Source organism: Stenella coeruleoalba (genome assembly GCF_951394435.1).
Source record: "Stenella coeruleoalba genome assembly, chromosome: 1".
NCBI lineage: Eukaryota > Metazoa > Chordata > Mammalia > Artiodactyla > Delphinidae > Stenella > Stenella coeruleoalba.
The window spans coordinates 151028470-151046538 of NC_137169.1; the positions used below are offsets into that span (position 1 = coordinate 151028470).

The 18069-nt window shown below is 35.6% G+C and overlaps 1 protein-coding gene across 27 annotated transcripts in view; it reads left to right on the forward strand.

Moving 5' to 3' along the window:
- The window catches only part of AKT3 (AKT serine/threonine kinase 3), a 395069-nt gene that overhangs the window by 48422 nt on the left and 328578 nt on the right, over positions 1-18069 (forward strand). The window lies entirely within an intron of this gene.

Here is an 18069-nt window from a genome sequence, read left to right on the forward strand (position 1 = left end):
TAGTGATGTTGAGCATCCTTTCATGTGTTTGTTGGCAATCTGTATATATTCTTTGGAGAAATGTCTGTTTAGGTCTTCTGCCCATTTTTGGATTGGGTTGTTTGTTTTTTTGATATTGAGCTGCATGAGCTGCTTGTATACTTTGGAGATTAATCCTTTGTCAGTTGCTTCATTTGTGAATATTTTCTCCCATTTTGAGGGTTGTGTTTTTGTCTTGTTTATGGTTTCCTTTGCTGTGCAAAAGCTTTGAAGTTTCATTAGGTCCCATTAGTTTATTTTTGTTTTTATTTCCATTACTCTAGGAGGTGGGTCAGAAAGTATCTTGCGGTGATTTATGTCATGGAGTGTTCTGCCTATGTTTTCCTCTAAGAGTTTTATAGTGTCTGGCCTTACATTTAGGTCTCTAGTCCATTTTGAGTTTACTTTTGTGTATGGTGTTAGGAAGTGTTCTAATTTCATTCATTTACATGTAGCTGTCCAGTTTTCCCAGCACCACTTATTGAAGAGGATGTCTTTTCTCCATTGTATATTCTTGCCTCCTTTATCAAAAAGAAGGTGACCATATGTATGTGGGTTTATCTCTGGGCTTTCTATCCTCTTCCATTGATCTATATTTCTGTTTTTGTGCCAATACCATACTGCCTTGATTAATGTAGCTTTGTAGTATAGTCTAAAGTAAGGGAGCCTGATTCCTCCAGCTCTGTATTTCTTTCTCAAGATTGCTTTGGCTATTCGGGGTCTTTTTTGTTTCCATACAAACTGTGAAATTATTTGTTCTAGTTCTGTGAAAAATGCCATTGGTAGTTTAATAGGGATTGCATTGAATCTGTAGATAGCTTTGGGTAGTATAGTCAGTTTCACAATGCAGATTCTTCCAATCCAAGAACATGGTATATCTCTCCATCTATTTGTATCATCTTTAATTTCTTTCATCAGTGTTGTATAGTTTTCTGCATACAGGTCGTTTGTCTCCTTAAGTAGGTTTATTCCTAGGTATTTTATTCTTTTTGCTGCTGTGGTAAATGGGAGTGTTTCCTTAATTTCTCTTTCAGATTTTTCATCCTTATGTATAGGATTACAAGAGATTTCTGTGCATTAATTTTGTATCCTGCTACTTTACCAAATTCATTAATTAGCTCTAATAGTGTTCTGGTAGCATCTTTAGGATTCTCTATGTATAGTATCATGTCATCTGCAAACAGTGACAGTTTTACTTCTTCTTTTCTGATTTGGATTCCTTTTATTTCCTTTTATTCTCTGATTGCTGTGGCTAAATATTCCAAAACTATGTTGAATAAGAGTGGTGAGAGTGGGCAGCCTTGTCTTGTTCCTGATCTTAGTGGAAATGGTTTCAGTTTTTCACCATTGAGAATGATGTTGGCTGTGGGTTTGTCATATATGGCCTTTATTATGTTGAGGTAAGTTCCCTCTATGCATACTTTCTGGAGGGTTTGAATCATAAATGCGTGTTGAATTCTGTCGAAAGCTTTTTCTGCGTCTATTGAGATGATCATATGGTTTTTCTCCTTCAACCTGTTAATATGGTGTATCACATTGATTTGCGTATATTGAAGAATCCTTGCATCCCTGGGAAAAACCCCACTTGATCATGGTGTATGATCATTTTAATATGCTGTTGTATTCTGTTTGCTAGTATTTTGTTGAGGATTTTTGGATCTATGTTCATCAGTGATGTTGGCCTGTAGTTTTCTTTTTTTGTGGCATGTTTGTCTGGTTTTGGTATCAGGGTGATGGTGGCCTCATAGAATGAGTCTGGGAGTGTTCCTCACTGCTATATTTTGGAAGAGTTTGAGAAGGATAGGTGTTAGCTCTTCTCTAAATGTTTGATAGAATCCACCTGTGAAGCCATCTGGTCCAGGTCTTTTGTTTGTTTGAAGATTTTTGATCACATTTCAGTTTCAGTGCTTGTGATTGGTCTGTTTATATTTTCTCTTTCTTCCTGGTTCAGTCTCGGAGGGTTGTGCTTTTCTAAGAATTTGTCCATTTCTTCCAGGTTGTCCATTTTATTGGCATAGAGTTGCTTGTAGTAATCTCTCATGATCCTTTGTATTTCTGCAGTGTCAGTTGTTGCTTCTCCTTTTTCATTTCTAATTTTGTTGATTTGAGTCTTCTCCCTTTTTTCCTTGATGAGTCTCGCTAATGTTTTATCAATTTTGTTTATCCTCTCAAAGAACCAGCTTTTAGTGTTATTGATCTTTGCTATCATTAACTTCATTTCTTTTTTATTTATTTCTGATCTGATCTTTATGATTTCTTTCCTTCTGCTAACTTCTGGGTTTTTTTGTTCTTCTTTCTCTAATTGCTTTAGGTGTTCGGTTAGGTTTTTTATTTGAGATGTTTCTTGTTTATTGAGGTAGGATTGTATTGCTGTAAACCTCCCTCTTAGAACTGCTTTTGCTGCATCCCATAGGTTTTGGGTTGTCGTGTTTTCATTGTCATTTGTTTCTAGGTATTTTTTGATTTCCTCTTCGATATTTTCAGTGATCTCTAGGTTATGTAGTAGTGTATTGTTTAGCCTCCATGTGTTTGTATTTTTTACAGATTTTTTCCTGTAATTGATATCTACTCTCATAGTGTTGTGGTCGGAAAAGATACTTGATACGATTTCAGTTCACAAAGGCTTGGTTTGTGACCCAAGATATGATCTATCCTGGAGAATGGTCCATGAGCACTTGAGAAGAAAGTGTATTCTGTTGTTTTTGCATGGAATGTCCTATAAATATCAATTAAGTCCATCTTGTTTAATGTGTTATTTAAAGCTTGTGTTTCCTTATTTATTTGCATTTTGGAAGATCTGTCCATTGGTGAAAGTGGGGTGTTAAAGTCCCCTACTGTGATTGTGTTACTGTTGATTTTCCCTTTTATGGCTGTTAGCATTTGCCTTATGTATTGAAGTGCTCCTATATTGGGTGCATAAATATTTACAATTGTTTACAATCTTCGCCTTGGATTGATCCCTTGATCATTATGTAGTGTCCTTCTTTGTCTCTTGTAATAGTCTTTATTTTAAAGTCTATATTGTCTGATATGAGAAGTGCTACTCCAGCTTTCTTTTGGTTTCCATTTGTAAGGAATATATTTTTCCATCCCCTCACTTTTGGTTTGTATGTGTCCCTAGGTCTGAAGTGGGTCTCTTGTAGGCATCGTATATAGGGGTCTTGTTTTTGTATCCATCAGCCAGTCTATGTCTTTTGGTGGGAGCATTTAATCCATTTACATTTAAGGTAGTTATCGATACGTATGTACCTAGTACCATTTTCTTAATTATTTTGGGTTTGTTATTTTAAATCTTTACTCTCTCTTGTGTTTCCTGCCTAGAGAAGTTCCTTTAGCATTTGTTGTAGAGCTGGTTTGGTGGTGCTGAATTCTTTTAGCTTTTGCTTGTCTGTAAAGGTTTTAATTTCTCTGTTGAATCTGTATGAGATCCTTGCTGGGTAGAGTAATCTTGGTTGTGGGTTTTTCCCTTTCATCACTTTAAATATGTCCTGCCACTTCCTTCTGGCTTGCAGAGTTTTTGCTGAAAGATCAGCTGTTAACCTTATGCGGATTCCCTTGTATGTTATTTGTTTTTTTTCCTTTGCTGCTTTTAATATTTGTTCTTTGTATTTAATTTTTCATAGTTTGATTAAGATGTGTCTTGGCATGTTTCTCCTTGGATTTATCCTGTATGGGACTCTCTGTGCTTCCTGGACTATTTCCTTTCCCATATTAGGGAAGTTTTCAACTATTAATCTCTTCAGGTATTTTCTCAGTCCCTTTGTTTTCTCTTCTTCTTCTAGGACCCCTGTAATTCGAATGTTGGTGCATTTCATGTTGTCCCAGAAGTCTCTGAAATTGTCCTCAATTCTTTTCATTCTTTTTTCTTTATTTTTCTCTGTGGCAGTTTTTTCCACTATTTTATCTTCCAGGTCACTTATCCATTCTTCTGCCTCAGTTATTCTGTTATTGATTCCTTCTAGAGAATTTTTAATTTCATTTATTGTGTTGTTCATCATTGTTTGTTTGCTCTTTAGTTCTTCTAGGTCCTTGTGAAACATATCTTGTATTTTCTCCATTTTGTTGCCAAGATTTTGGATCATCTTTAGTATCACTACTCTGAATTCTCTTTCAGGTAGACTGCCTATTTCCTCTTCATTTGTTTGGTCTGGTGGGTTTTTACCTTGCTCCTTCTGCTCTATATTCCTCTGTCTTCTCATTTTTCTTATCTTACTGTGTTTGGGGTCTCCTTTTTGCAGGCTGCAGGTTCATAGTTCCTGCTGTTTTTGGTGTCTGCCCCCAGTGGCTATGTTTGATTCAGTGGGTTGTGTAGGCTTCCTGGTGCAGGGGAATGGTGCCTGTGTTCTGGTGGATGAGGCTGGATCTTGTCTTTCTGGTGGGCAGGACTGCGTCCAGTGGTGTTTTTCAGGGTGTGTTTGACCTTATGGTTTTAGGCAGCCTCTTTGCTAATGGGTGTGCTTGTGTTCCTTTCTTGCTAGTTATTTGGCATGGGGTGTCCAGTACTGTAGCTTGCTGGTTGTTGAGTGGAGCTGGGTCTTAGCATTGAGATGGAGATCTCTGGGAGAGCTTTCGCCGTTTGATATTATGTAAGGCTGGGAGGTCTCTGGTGGACCAATGTCCTGAACTCGGCTGTGCCACCTCAGAGGCACAGGCCTGATACCCTGCCGGAGCACCAAGACCCTGTCAGCCACTCGGCCAGGTACGTGGGGCGTTTCTTGCCTTTTATGAAGTCTGAGGTCTTCTGTCAGCGTTCAGTAGATGTTCTGTAGGAGTTGTTCCACATGTAGGTGTAGTTTTGATGTATTTGTGGGGAGGATGGTGATCTCCACGTCCTATTCCTCCGGCATCTTGAAGGTGCCCCCTCTGCCCGGAGGTGGGCTGCAACAGCCAGCCATCTCTAGGCGGCGGTGAAGTTGGGCAGCGGAGCTCACGGGCTCCGGCAGATCGGGAGAACAAGGTACCCAGCAAGAAGGTGGCCGCAGCGCAGCCCCGGTACAGGCTGAGCCTGAGGAGGCGTTCCTTACCTTTTCGAAGGATTTTTTATTATTTACTTCTCAGGACAAGTGTACTTCTTCTAGAGTCTTTGAACACCCAAAGTATCCTTTTCTTCCTCCCTCATTTCTACCACATCACCTGTTCTAATATTTTTAAAGCATTTACCAGTACGTGACTTTTTGTTTGTTTATATTTTTATTGACTGCCTCCACCTTCGAGAATATGAGCTTCATCTATGAGAGTTATATCGTTCACTGCTGTATTCCCAGAGCCTGGAATAGCATCTGGACCTTTAGTCACTCAATGGATATATTTTGAATGAAGTGTTATTAATGAGCTTGAGCTTGTACATTTTGCTATGTACTTCTGTGCTATGTATTTACAGTTTCTAATTTTGTTAATTTTTCTTGCATGCCATTTGTCTCTTACAGAGGAAAAAAAAACTTTGTCTCTTACAGGTTGTATTCACTGAATGTAATGCTGGGTTGTCTTATCAATTTGTATAAACGCTCTTTTGATCTTTTCTGCAAATATTGCTTAAGTTTGTTATCTGCCATTGTATTTTGATTAAAAGCATTCTGTTTTGGAATATTCAAGCAAACAAAAAACTATGGAGAATAATAAGATGAGCACTCATGTACCCGTCTTGTAGCTTTATAATATTTTAGTATCAGATACTTTTTTTTAAATTAATTGAGCATTACAGATGCACTTGAAGTTTATGCATCCCTCTCATATTACTCCATCTCCTTTTACCCTGCTTATCCAGAGGTATACCTAGTTCTGTGTTTGCCATTCTCATGCATTTATATTTAAAATATTTTCTTATGTATATATGCATATATTAATAATAGAACTAGTATGTTTTCAAACTTTGTATAAATGATACCATACTGCATGTATCTTCTCCAACTTTTTTTTTTATTTAAGTAGGTGATTTACATTGTTGTGATAGTTTTAGGTGTACAACAAAGTGATTCAGTTATACATATATATCAATTCTTTTTCAGATTCTTTTCCATTATAGGGTATTACAAAGTATTGAATATAGTGCTATACAGTAGGCTCTTGTTTACCTATTTCGTATATAGTAACATGTATCTGTTAATGCCATACTCCAAATTTATACCTCCCCCGCTTCCCCCTTTGGTAACCATAAGTTTGTTTTCAGTGCCTGTGAGTCTATTTCTGTTTTGTAAATAAGTTCATTTGTATCATTTTTTTTTAGATTCCACATATAAGTGATATCATGAGTTTTGTATTTTCTGTGTGACTTACTTCACTTAGTATGGTAATCTCTAGGTCCATCCATGTTGTTGCAAATGGCATTATTTCGTTCTTTTTTATGGCTGGGTAATATCCCATTATATATATATACATACATACGTATATATACACACACACACACACACATATATGATATATATATATATATATATATATATATATATATATATATATATATAATATCTTCTTTATGCATTCCTCTGTCAGTGGACATTTAGGTTGCTTCCATGCCTTCGCTATTATAAATAGTACTGCTATGAATATTGGGGTGCATGTATCTTTTTGAAATAGGAGTTTTCCTCTTTTCTGGATATATGCCCAGGAGTGGAATTGCTGGATCATATGGTAACTCTATTTTTAGTTTTTTAAGGAATCTCTATGCTTTTCTTCATAGTGGCTGCACCCATTTATATTCCTATCAATAGTATAGCAGGGTTCCCTTCTCTCCACACACTCTCCACCATTTATTTATGTAGACCTTCTGATGATGGCTATTCTGACTGATGTGAGGTGATACCTCATTGTAGTTTTGATTTGTATTTCTCTGATAATTGGCGATGTTGAGCATCTTTTCATGTGCCTGTTGGCCATGTGTATGTTTTCTTTGGAGAAATGTCTCTTTAGGTCTTTTGCCCATTTTTTGATTAGGTTGTTTTTTGATATTGACCTGTATGAACTATTTGTATATTTTGGAAATTAATCCCTTGTTTGTTGCATCATTTACAAATATTTTCTCCCATTCCTCAGGTTGTCTTTTTGTTTTGTGTATGGTTTTCTTTGCTGTGCAAAAGTTTAATTAGGTCCCATTTATTTAATTTTGCTTTTATTTTCAGTACTCTAGGAGATGGATCCACAAAAGTATTGCTGCAATTTATGTTAAAGAGTGTTCTGCCTATGTTTTCCCCTAGGAGTATCATAGTATCCAGTCTTACATTCAGGTCTTTAATCTGTTTTGAGTTTATTTTTTGTGTATGGTGTTAGAGAATGTTCTAATTTCATTCTTCTGCATGTAGCTGTCCAGTTTTTCCATCACAACTTACTGAAGAGACTGTCTTTTCTTCATTGTATATTCTTGCCTCTGTTGTCATAGATTAATTGACCATAGGTGTGAGGGTTTATTCCTGAACTTTCTGTCCTGTTCCTTTGATCTATGTGTCTGTTTTTGTGCCAGTATCATACTGCTTTGATGACAGTAGCTTTGTAGTATAGTCCGAAGTCAGGGAGCCTGATTCCTCCAGCTGAGTTCTTCTTTCTCAAGATTATTTTGGCTATTCGGGGTCTTTTGTGTTTCCATATAAATTTAAAAATTATTCGTTCCAGTTCTGTGAAAAATGCCATCAGTAATTTGATAGGGATTGTATTGAATATATAGATTTCCTTGGGTAATGTGGTTATTTTAACAATTATTGATTTTTCCAATTGTGGAAAATGGTATCTTTCCATATGTTTATGTCATCTTCAGTTTCTTTCATCAGTGTCTTACAGTTTGTGGGGTATAGGTCTTTTGGCTCCTTAGGAAGGTTTATTCCTAGCTATTTTATTCTTTTCGATGTGATGATAAATGAGATTGTTTCTTTAATTTCTCTTTCTGATATTTCATTGTTAGTGTATAGAAATGTAACAGATTTCTGTATATTAATTTTGTATCCTGCAACTTTATCTAATTTATTAGTAGTTTTTAGAGCTCTAGTAGTTTTTTGGTGGCTACTTGAGGATTTTCTGTGTACAGTATTATGTCATCTGCAAATAGTGACAGTTTTACTTCTTTCTTTCCAATTTGGATTCCTTTTATTTCTTATTCTCATCTGATTGCTGTGGCTAGGACTTCCAAAACTGTGTTGAATAAAAGTGGTGAGAGTGGGCTTCCTTGTCTTATCTTTTCACCATTGAGTATGATGTTAGTTGTGGGTTTGTCATATATGGGCTTTATTATATGGAGGTATGTTTGCTCTATGCCCACTTTCTGGAGAATTTTTATCATAAATGGATGTTGAATTTTATCAAAAGCTTTTTTGCATCTATTTAGGTGATCATATGGTTTTCATTCTTCAATTTTTTTTAAAAAATTTTATTTTATATTGGAGTAGAGATGATTAACAGTGTTGTGTTAGTTTTAGGTGTACAGCAAAGTGATTCAGTTATACATATACATGTATCTATTCTTTTTCAAATTCTTTTCCCATTTAGGTTATTACAGAGTATTGAGCAGAGTTCCCTGTGCTATACAGTAAGTCTTTGTTGGTTATCTATTTTAAATATAGCAGTGTGTACATGTCAATCCCAAACTCCCAGTCTGTTCCTCCCCATGCACCCTTTCCCCCAGTAACCATAAGTTTGTTCTCTAAGTTTGTGTGTCTGTATTGTAGATAAGTTCATTTATATCATTTTTGTTTTAGATTCCTCATATAAGCAATATCATATGATATTTGTTTTTCTCTGTCTGACTTACTTCACTTAGAATGATAATCTCTAGGTCCATCCGTGTTATTGCAAATGGCATTATTTTATTCATTTTAAAGGCTGAGTAACATTCCATTGTATATATGTACTACATCTTCTTTATCCATTCATCTGTCGATGGATGTTTAGGTTGCTTCATTCTTCAATTTGTTAATGTGGTGTATCACATTGACTTGCTGATATTGAAAAATCCTTGTGTCCCTGGGACAAATCCCATTTGACATGGCGTGTGATCTTTTTAAGGTATTTTTGGATTCTGTTTGCTAGTATTTTGTTGAAGATTTTTACATCTATGTTCATCAGTGATATTGGCCTGTAATTTTCTTTTATTGTGATATCTTTGTCTGGTTTTGGTATTAGGGTCATGGTGGCTTCATAGAATGAGGTTGGAAGTTTTCCTTCCTCTGCCATTTTTTGGAATAGTTTCAGGAGGATAGGTGTTAATGCTTCTCTAAATGTTTGGTAGAGTTTACCTGTGAAGCCATCTGGTCCTGGACTTTTGTTTGTTTGGGGAGTTTTTAAATTACTGATGTAATTGCATTACTGTTAATTGGTCTGTTCATATTTTCTGTTCCTTCCTGATTCAGTCTTGGGAGACTGTACCTTGCTAAGAATTTGTCCATTTCTTCTAGGTTGTCCATTTTATTGGTGTATAGTTGCTTGGAGTAGTCTCTTATGATGTATTTCTGTATTTCTATGGTGTTGTTTATAACTTCTCCTTTTTCATTTCTATTTTGATTGATTTGGGCCCTGTCTCTTTTTTTCTTGATGACTCTGGTTAAAGTTTTATCAATTTTGTTTACCTTTTCACAGAACCAGCTTTTGGTTTCATTGATTTTTCTGTTGTTTTTTTAGTCTCTATTTCATTTATTTCTGCTCTGATCTTTATGATTTTTTTCCTTCTACTAACTTTGGGTTTTGTTTTTCTTTCTGTAGTTGCTTTAGGTTAGGTTGATATTTTTCTTGTTTCCTGAGGTAAGCTTGTATTACTCTAAACTTCCTTCTTAGAATTGCTTTGCCGTGTCCCATTGTTGTGTTTTCATTTGTCTCTAGGTACTTTTTGATTTCCTCTTTGATTTCTGCAGTGATCCATTGGTTGTTTAGTAACATATTGTTTAGCCTCCACGTGTTTGTGTTTTTTAGCAGTATTTTTCTTGTAGTTGATTTCTAGTCTTACAACCTGGTGGTCGGGAAAGATGCTTGATACGATTTCAATTTCCTTAAATTCACCAAGGCTTGTTTTGTGGCCTAGCATGTGATCTGTCCTGGAGAATGTTCCATGTGCACTTGAAAAGAATGTGTATTCTGCTGCTTTCAGGTGGAATGCTCTCTATATATATCAATTAAGGACATTTGGTCTAATGTGTTACTTAAGGTCGGTGTTTCCTTATTGATTTTCTGTCTGGATGATCTGTCAATTGATGGTAAGTGGGGCATTAAAGTCCCCTACTATTCTTGTATTGCCGTTGACTTCTCCTTTTATGTCTGTTAACATTTTCTTTATATATTGAGATGCTTCTATGCTGGGTGCATGTATTTTATAATTGTTATATCTTCTTCTTGGATTGATCCCTTGATCATAGATGGATGAGTGTCCATCTTTGTCTGTTGTAACAGTCTTTGTTTTAAAGTCTATTTTGTCTGATATGAGTATTGCTACTCCAGTTTTCTTTTGATTTCCATTTGCCTGGAATACCTTTCTCCATCCCCTCACTTTCAGTCTCTATGTGTCTCTAGATCTGAAGTGCGTCTTTTGTAGGCAGCATATATGTGGGTCTTGTTTTTGTATCCATTCAGTCAGTCCAAGACTTCTGGCTGGAGCATTTGGTTAGTTCATTTACCTTTAAGGTAATTATCAGTATGTATGTTCTTGTTGCCATTTTTTAAATTGTTTTGAATTTGTTTTTGTAGGTCTCCCCCCCATTCTTCTTTTGTTCTCTTCTTGTGATTTGATGAGTGTCTTTATTTAGTGTTATGTTTGGATTCCCTTTTCTTTTTTGTGTGTATATCTGTTACAGGTTTTTTTTTTTTAAACATCTTTATTGGAATATAATTGCTTTACAGTGGTGTGTTAGTTTCTGCTTTATAACAAAGTGAATTGTTTGTGGTTACCATGAGGTTTTTGTAGGGCACTCTCTATATATACTTGGTTGTTTTAAGTTACTGATCTCTCACTTTCTAATACATTTTAACAACCTTACATTTGTACTCTCCTTCCCTCACAGTTACTGTTTTTGACACTGTATTTTTCATCTAATTGTTCTGTGTATCCCTTATTGTAGATAGAGATGATTTTACTACTTTTGTCTTTTAACCTCCCTACTAGCTTTGTGTGTGTTCATGATTTCCTACCTTTATTGTATGTTTCCCTTTACTGGTGATGTTTTTTATTTCGTAATTTTCTTATTCCTAGTTGTGGCCTTTTCTTTTTCATGTAGAGAAGTTCCTTTAACATTTGCTGTAAAGGTGGTTTGGTGGTGCCGAATTCTTTTAGCTTTTGCTTGTCTGTAAAGGTTTTGATTTCTTCATCAAATCTGAATGAGAGCCTTGCTGAGTAGAGCATTCTTGGTTGTAGGTTTTTCCCTTTCATCACTCTAAATATATTGTGCCACTCTCTTCTGGTCTGCAGTTTCTGCTGAAAAATCAGCTGATAGCCTTTATAAACCTTTTTTTAGTGTTATGTTTTTAAGGTGTATTTACATTGATACACGGAGTTCTGATTTCTTCATTTTCACTGCTGCGTGGTTTTGCATGAATAAACCACGCTTTTTAAAACTGTTCTGTTGAAGAGCTTTAAGAGGTTGCCAGTTTTTTACCTATTGCAAGCAGTGCTGCAACGAATGTTTTTGTATGTTCCCCATGTATATGTGAAATTTTTATTGCAAATAGAAAATTGCTAGGTCATAGGGTATGCTCTGCCTTCACCTTTACTAGATTTTGTATATTTTCTGAAGTGGTTGTTAACACTTTACTTCCACCAGCAGTTTGTGAGACTTTTCTTGTCACACATAAGTTTTGTCATTCTGATGTGTGAGAATTGGTATTTTGGTGTTTTAAATTTGAATTTCTCAGGTTATTAATGGGGTTTCTAGTTCTTTTCATATGTTTATTGCTACGTAATTGCTTTCATAAATTGCATTTTCTACTCTTTGCCCCACTCCCTTTTTTGTATTAGATGGTTTGTCCTTGTTGATTTGTAGGAATTTTTCAAGAATTGATATTCATTATTTGTTATTTGAATTATAAATATTTTCTTTTAGTTTGTGGCTTGTCCTTTTAGTTGTATGAGTACTAACTTTTTTGTACCAAAACCTTTCATTTTCAATATAGATACATTTGTCAATCTTTTCCTTTATAATTTTGCTTCTTATAATTCTTATAGTTCTTATAGTTCTTATAATTTTTAAGAACTTCCTTTCCTACACTGAGGTTATAACAATAGTCTTTATTTATTGTCTATTGCTGCATAACAAATTACCAGCAAAACCTATTTGGTTAAAAGAAACAATAAATATTTATTATTTCTTTTCATTTCTGGGAGCAGGGTGTTTGTGTGGTTATGATCTTGGTCTCTTATGAGGTTGCAGTCAACATGTCAGTCAGGGCTTCAATCATCTGTAGATTTAATTAAGGCTGGAGGACTTGCTTTTAAAGATAGCCTGCTCAAATGGCCAGTGAGTTGGTGTAGGCTGTTGGTTGGAGGACTCAGTTCCTCTTGATGTGATCCTTTACTAGGGCCACTTGAGTGTTATCATAATTTGGAGGCTGACTGCCCCTGAATGAGTGAGCCAGGAGATCAGAGTGGAAACTAATGTCTTTTATGATCTAGGCTTTGAAGTCACAGACTGTCACTCAGCCTGTTCATTGTGGGAGGAGACCATACTGAGACTGGAATACCAGTGTGAGAGGATCACTGAAGGCTGTCTTGGAGCCTCACTACCAGAGTGTCTTACATTTTTTAATAAGATATCTAAAAGTTATTTCACATTTAGTTCTTCTTTATTCCACCTTGAGGATGTTATGTTTTGTGTGTGTGTGGGGGGGGGTGTTAAGAAGGGGTTCTAATCTTATTATGTTTCTAAAAGTATAATAATTGCCTCAATCTCATTTGTTGAGTAATCCATCATATTGTTTTTTTTATATGTGGGTTTGCTTCCGGGCTCTCTCTACTCTCTTTTAGCCTGCTTTTTCATTCCTGTACCAATACCACTTTACAACAAGTACTGATCTCTCTAAGGCAAGTCTCAAACTCTTTTTACTCTTCTTCACTATTGGCTTAGCTCTTCTTGTCTCCAAAGGTTATTAAGAGAGAAATTGTTAAATAAATCCATTTGATTTTTAGAGTCAGGTTCTATGAAGAGTTCTGCTGGGATTTTGCTTAAGGAATATAAAAGTATAACCCTTTTTTCATTAAAAAATTAATAGGTGCTTAGTAAAGATTTGTGAAATACAGATAAGTTAAAAAAACTTAAAACAAATAAAGCATCCATAACCATATCACCCAAACATCATCATTATTGTAGCATTAAGAATTTTTAAAGTTTTGATTTTGTAAAAACTAAATCTTCTGTGTAACAAAAACCATCACATATTGGGGAAAAAAATAAGGATTAACATTTTTATTATAGTGTGTGTCCATAAAACATTAAGAAAAAGATAAATAGAAAAATGGACAAAGAATATGACATTTGACAGAGGCGGATGTACAGAGAAGTCCATATGCTCATTCCTCAAATGTTAACATTTTCCACATTTGCATTTCTTTTTTCTCTCCTTATCCTCCCTGTCATTTCCTCTCTGTCTCAGCGCTTTGTTCCTCCTTCCCCATCAATATATGGTATTTAAAATATATAGAAATATTTTAAATATATTTAAAGATACTTAGGTTCAAATACATAGATTTTCTGAACCGTTTGAGACATGATGACCCTTTTACCTTTATATACTTAAGTGTGTGTTTCTTAAAAGTAGGACGTTATCTTACATAATTGAAGTATAGTTATCAAAATTAAGAAATTAACATTGACACAATGCTGTTATCCAGATATTGTCAATAATAACCTTTATAAGCCCTCCCTCTCCAAAAAAATCTTGGATCATCATGCAAGAGTCATTATGTGACATCGTGATGTCTGGTCATGCAACTGATACATCAGTTGTCATGTCTCTTTAGTCTTCTTTAATCAGGAAGCACATGATATTGCTTCGTCCCAATCCTGGTGATGTTAACTTTGATCACTGGTTACAATGGTGTCTACCAAGATTCTTCTCCATTGTAAGGTTATTATTATTCCCTCTGTAATTAATAAGAATCTTGTGGTATGATACCTTTTTTTTATTATTGATTTTTTTATTTTTGGCTGCACTGGCTTTTTGTTGCTGCGGGCAGGCTTTCTCTAGTTGTGGCAAACCGGGCCTACTGTTTGTTGAGGTGTGCGGGTTTCTCACTGTGGTGGCTTCTCTTGTTGTGGAGCATGAGCTCTAGGCACATAGGCTCAGCAGTTGTGGCTCGCGGCCTCTAGGGCGCAGGCTCAGTAGTTGTGGCGCATGGGCTTAGTTGCTCCGTGGCATGTGGGATCTTCCCGAACCAGGGCTCGAACCTGTGCCCCCTGCATTGACAGGTGGATTCTTAACCACTGTGCCACCAGGGAAGTCCTGTGGTGTGATACTTTGTGACCATATAAATATCTGGTTGCTCCTCAAACTTTGGCCCACGAGTTTCACCATCCAATTATTGTTCTTGTTTGAGCCAGCTGTTTGTTATTCATGGTGATTTTCTAATATTGTTGTTCCTTTCTAATTTTAATTGACTTTTCACTACAAAAAAAGGTTCTCCTTCATGAGAACTTCTATTCAAAAAAGTTCTCCTATTTTTATGCTAATTTATTCAATGGATTATAGTCTTTTCCCATCATTATTAATTCTGAAATGCTCAAATTATCCTAGATTTGGCCCATGTAAGCCCTGAAAAGCTAGCTCTATATTCTTTTGACATGTTCCCATCAATTTGTGAAGACTTTCTGACACAATAAAATATTCCAGGCTCACCATATAGTTTCCCAGCTCTAGAATCAACTAATTTCTCCAGGGAGCTCTGATTCCTTTTCGTGGGGAGTAGTATTATCTTTGTTTTATTCTTAATTACCTTTATTCTTCATTACTGTATGTTTTTTATTCTATCTTGATTTGTTCTATTTTTGCATGGCTAACCATACTGCTTTAATTATTTAAGTTTTATAGTTTAGTTTATTAATTATTAGATCTCTGGTAATATTTGACACTAGAGACCAATCATGTCTTCCTGCTTGTACTCCAAAACCTCATAATTCCTGTTTTTTTCTTGACCTGTTTGATTGTTTATGTCATGCTTCTTCTGGATTCTTCTTCCTTGATTATGATTTTAAAAGGTAGATTTCCCTAGGATCCTCTGAGGAACCAGGCAGTGTCACTGCTTATTCATTGCTGGTGGGAAATCTACACTGGTTCTGTTTCTCTGGGGACAATTTGATAATATATATCAAAATTACAAATGTATATTCCCATTTCGGGAATGTATCCTTCAGGTATATTTTCACATTTTGTAATGATGTATGTACAGGGTTATTCATACAAATATTGTGTGTAATAGCAAAAGATTTGGAGATTATCCACAATAATCTGAAAACTTTATTAACGTTTTTCTCCCTTTTTCTAGTCATATCTGCATAAGGCTAGATTTTCTTCATATGTGTCAACCAAAACAATATATTGTAGTAGAGTGAAACAAAAGCTCAAATGTCCATTAATAGTGGATAGGTTAAGTAAATAATGATACAGCAGTATAATGGAATATTATGCAGTTGAAGAAGAATAGGAAGAATAGTATTTATTTGGAAAATCATGGAAAAATCGTTGCAAGTAAAAAGGAAAAGAGTAAGGTGCAGAACATATTATACAGCAGTTTTTGTGTAAAGGAGGGGAACTAGATTTATTTGCTCTATTGGCATAAGGAACTCTGGAAGGAAAAAGAAGAAACTAACACTTTTCCCCAGGAAGTAGGGTATGAACTGGGCAGATGACAGAGGTGTGATGAGACTCTTTACTGTATACCTTTTTAATCTGTTTGACTTTTGAGACTTGCAAATATCAGTACCACCTGTTTAATTCAATTTTTTAAATGTCTTACAGTATAACTTACACCTGGTTTTGGCGAAGTATGAATTGGGGCTTTTTACTAATTCTAAACCACTGGCCCACAGCATAAAGTGTTTCTCAACACACTGTATGCAGCCTTTTTTGTCTCTATAGCTTTATAACTTAGCCACTTCTGGCTCCATATTTTACATTCTAGCAACATTGAATTTCTTCTAACACGTGGCACTGTTTCATACCTGTGTGTGTATGTTTTACCTATGTCTTCTTCATATTCATCTTTTAAGAATCAATTAGTCATGTTCTGTGGGAAGCTGTTCTGCACCTCTGCAGGCTGAGTTGGGTGATTGTCGTAATACTCTGTGTATTTGTCTAGTAGTGCTCTTATGATATTGCATTTTAACGTTCAGCTCCTTGTATAGTACCTAGACATACAGACTCAAAGATTTGATTCAATTTTTTTTTTAAATAACTCTGTAGGGTAGGGGTCATCTCTCAAAGAGCTTGTAGTCTTTAATAGAGACATACATGTAGGAATGTAACTAACATAAGACAGAGTAATAAGTGAGACAATAGGCAAAGTTATATTTCCAAAGAAGTTCTTTTACATGGGTCTTGAAGATGTGCCATGGTCCAGTGGGGGACATTTTAACAGGGCCTGCTTAAGAGCAGCAAACAATCCGGTGTAGCTTCAGTGTAGAGGAATCATGACTCAAGGTGAATTGGGAAGGAAAGGAAAAACAGGGACAGATTGTGAGAGACCTAACATTCTAGTCTGAGGAATTTAAATAGTATCTTGTAGGCAGAGTAGGACTATCGAATGTTTTTGAACAAGGAGCCAATCTGATCCGTGTTTTAGGATGATTACTTTTATACTTTCTGTAGAGTGGTTTGAAAAAGGAAGCTATGAGAGACAGGGGCATCTGTTAAGATATTTTATACTGTAAACTACAGTGTTGAATATGGGATCAAAAAGGAACAGGCAGCTACATTTTCAAACTCCATGTTTTTGTCCATATAGTCCATTTAACCTACAATGATCTCTTATTCCAAAAGTGATATTCTGTTCATCTTTGAAGAGACAGCTTATATGTAACATCTACTAGTAATCCCTGATAAATTCCCACCAAATGTAATTAATTATACCCTGTTCTGACTGCCTTTCATTTACTTATGACTTTTTTCATACTCTACCTATCTTATAATAGTTGTCTTACTCACCCCTGGAATTAATTGCTTCCTTCTGGAAACCTTTGTGTTACTTTATTTGACTTACTCATACAACACTCAACACATTGTATTATTGTTTGATGTTTTTTCTGTTTATTTCAATAAACATTTCTTGGGTACCAAACCTGGAGAAATTCATACTTTGGCAGTCCATATGTTTGTTTATAATATATGATTAGATGTATGAGTTTTTAAAGGCACCTTTATTTTGATCTCTTGCACATAACATAGTTGGCTACTTATTAGGAACTCAATATTGTAGAGACATTAGTGGAACAGTATTAGCTAAAAGCCAGGTTTAAATCCCGACTCTACCACTGTAGCCTGGATCCTCTGTAGGAAAGTTATTTAGCCTATTTAAGCCATAGTTTTCTCACTCGTAAAATGGGGAATTAGCTTGGGCTGCCATGACAAAATATCATAGACTGGGCAGCTTAAATGACAGAAAGTTATTTCTCACAGTTCTGGAGGCTGTGAAGTCTGAGAGCATGGTTTCAGCATTTTTGGGTTCTGGTGAGGACTTTCTTCCTGGCTTGCAGGTAGTACCTTTTCGTTGTGTTCTCACTAGGTGGAAAGAGACACAACAAGCTCTTGGATGTCTCTTCTTATAAGGGTACTAATGCCATCATGAGGGCCCCACCCTTGTGACCCCATCTAAACCTAATTTCTTCCCAAAGGCCCCATCACACTGGGGGTTAGGCTTTCAACATATGAATTTGTGGCGGGGGCACAAACAGTCCATAGCACTATCTTATACAGTGGTTTTGAGAATTAAATAATTTATGGAAAGCATTTAGCACTGTGCCTCTAACATAAAAAGTGATGTGTTTAACCTGTTGTCATCATTGTCATTATTTTGACGGCATAAATTTTGCATATGGGGTAATGGAGGAAAATTGCAGATGCATTAGTGATTTTTCTCTTCATTGATGGAGGATATGTGATTAA